General features: G+C 42.0%; 1 pseudogene; it reads right to left on the reverse strand.

The window, feature by feature from the left end:
• Positions 1-1,282: 1,282 nt before the first annotated feature.
• On the reverse strand, positions 1,283-1,615 carry LOC129085654 (developmental pluripotency-associated 5 protein-like; annotated as a pseudogene).
• Positions 1,616-2,449: the final 834 nt, after the last annotated feature.

Below are 2,449 nucleotides of genomic sequence, written 5' to 3' on the forward strand. Positions count from 1 at the left end.
TGACACTAATATCTGACCTAAGTCATAACTGGTTATTCACTGACATAACTAACCTGAGGGTCTGTAGGTCTCCCTGGTTTACGGGTGTAGAGGACACCCTGCTGGCTCAGTGGCCCTCACCTGCCTCATAGCCAAGGCTGCCACTTCCCTTGAAGGGTACCAAGGAGGCAGCAACTTGAAGATATCTTGGGCCATTGCCATTCCCCACACTCCTCAGCCTCTGGATTTGTTCGGAGAATACAGTCCACTTATGGAAACGCAGGATGACTTAGTGATAAAGGCACAGTCCTGTTTTAGTTCCAGCTCTGCTACTTACTAGCTCTGTGAACTTGGGCAGTTCACTGTCTTTGTGTTTCTTTCCTCATCTGTTATTGAACACTTTCTCCTACATTTTCAGTTTTCCAGTGATCCTTTCTGTCCCATCAGTAGAGAAATGGCTTTTGCTTTCCCTTGGTTTTCTTTAGAGGGCTCCCCCAGCAGAGTGCCTAGGGTCCAGCTGATTCAGCTGTCTTAGCTTCCTGCCCTCTAGGTCAGCACTGACCAGTATGGCAGCCACCAGCCACATGTAGCTACTGAGCACTCAAAGTGATGCTAATCTGATCTGAGATGAGCTTTAAGTGTAAAATGAATGTGGGGATGTCAAGACAAAGTATGAGAGAAATAATGTAAAATATCTTATCAATGATCATGTTGAAATTATATATTTTAAATATGTTGGGTCAAAGAAAACATGTCATTAAAATTAATTTCCCCAACAGTGTGGTGATTAGGGGGCGGTGGGCGGGGGAAGGGGAGAGGTATAAAGGGGATAAATGGTAATAAAAGAAATACAATAAAAAATTTATTTTCATTGTTTCTTTAAAAACTTTTTAAAAATTATTTTGAGAGACAGAAGGGGAGGTAGAGAGAGAGAGAAAGAGAGAAACATCAATTTGTTGTTTCACTTATTGAGGTATTCATTGGTCATTTCTTATATGTGCCCTGACTGGGGATCGAACCTGCAACCTTGGTATATCAGGGCTATGCTCTAACCAACTGAGCTACCCGGCCAGGGCTATTTCCCCTATTTCTTTCTTTCTATTTTTCTTAATGTAAAATTTTATTCTTTAATTAGCAACCTTGGGAAAAAGTCACATCAAGACTCAGAGGCAAATGCAGAAAACCACAAGTTGTTTTCCTTTGTCAAGCTGAAACACAATTTAAACCATGCCAGATCCACTCCAGCTCTGGCCACAGCTTACTATCCACATCCTGGTTCCAAGTGCATTGGTTGCAATTGGCCTCACTTTATCAAAGGATCTAGCTTGAAGACATTGATGGCTTCCTCAAGTCTGAGCATCCCTCTTTCCTGCCTCAGGCATGGACTGGAGCATCCACTTGGTTCGGAGCTTGTACATGTAATTACCATAAACCATGACCTCAGTTAGGTTCAAGGATTCCAGAACCTTCAGCTCAAACATGGCTTTGCTCACTTGCTCGATGTATGGGCTTCTAGATCTGCCTGGGCCAGACATGGCTTCCAGCAGCTCCATCTGGACCTGGAACACCTTGGGATCCTTCAAGTCTTCAGGAACTTTCACCCATGATAGGATATCTGTTTTGGCAGTATTCCCATCTTGGATGCCTGCAAACGAAAATCACGCTGGGTTAGGGTTGTCAGGAGCCGCAGCACGAGAGAAAATGGAACCCCCTATTTTTTAAAAAAATTTTTTTAGTGTGGCTACTCAAACTTTTCTGTGTGTGTGGTGGTAAAATATACATACAATAAAACTTACCATTTTAAGGTATACAGTTCAGTGGCAATAAGTCCATTCACATTGTTGTGCAATCATCATCTTTATCTCCAGAACTTTTTCATCTTTCCAAACTGGAACTTTGTGCTAATTAAACACTGACACCCCATTTTCTGTTCCCCCAGTTCCTGGTAACCATTATTCTATTTTCCATCTTTATGAATTTTACTATTCTAGGTACCCATATAAGGGAATCATATAATGCGTTTGTCTCTTTGAGTCTGACTTATTACTAAGGATAACATCTTCATGTGTCATGTGTCAGAATTTTCTTCCTTTTTTTTTAAAGGTTTGTTTATTTATTTTTTATTTGTAGAGAAGAGAAGGAAGAGAGAAAGAGAGGGAATCATCAATGTGTTGTTGCATCTCGCGTGCCCCCTGCTGGGGACCTTGGCTGCAACCCAGGCATGTACCCCTGCGCTGGAAATCGAACCAGCAACCCTTTGCTTTGCAGGCTGGTGCTCAGTCCACTGAGCCACACCAGCTAGGGCATAATTTTCTTCCTTTTTAAGGCCGAATAACATTTCTCTGTGTGAGTGTGTACACCACGTTTTGTTTTTCCAGGGACATTGGGTTGTTTCCACCTTTGGCTATTGTGAATAACATGGAAAAATTTAAATTTCATTTATGGCATGTATTGCACTTCTGTTGGGCAG

This window comes from Pteronotus mesoamericanus, unplaced genomic scaffold (genome assembly GCF_021234165.1).
Source record: "Pteronotus mesoamericanus isolate MK-2021 breed Mesoamerican mustached bat unplaced genomic scaffold, CSHL_Meso_final scaffold_31, whole genome shotgun sequence".
Lineage (NCBI taxonomy): Eukaryota > Metazoa > Chordata > Mammalia > Chiroptera > Mormoopidae > Pteronotus > Pteronotus mesoamericanus.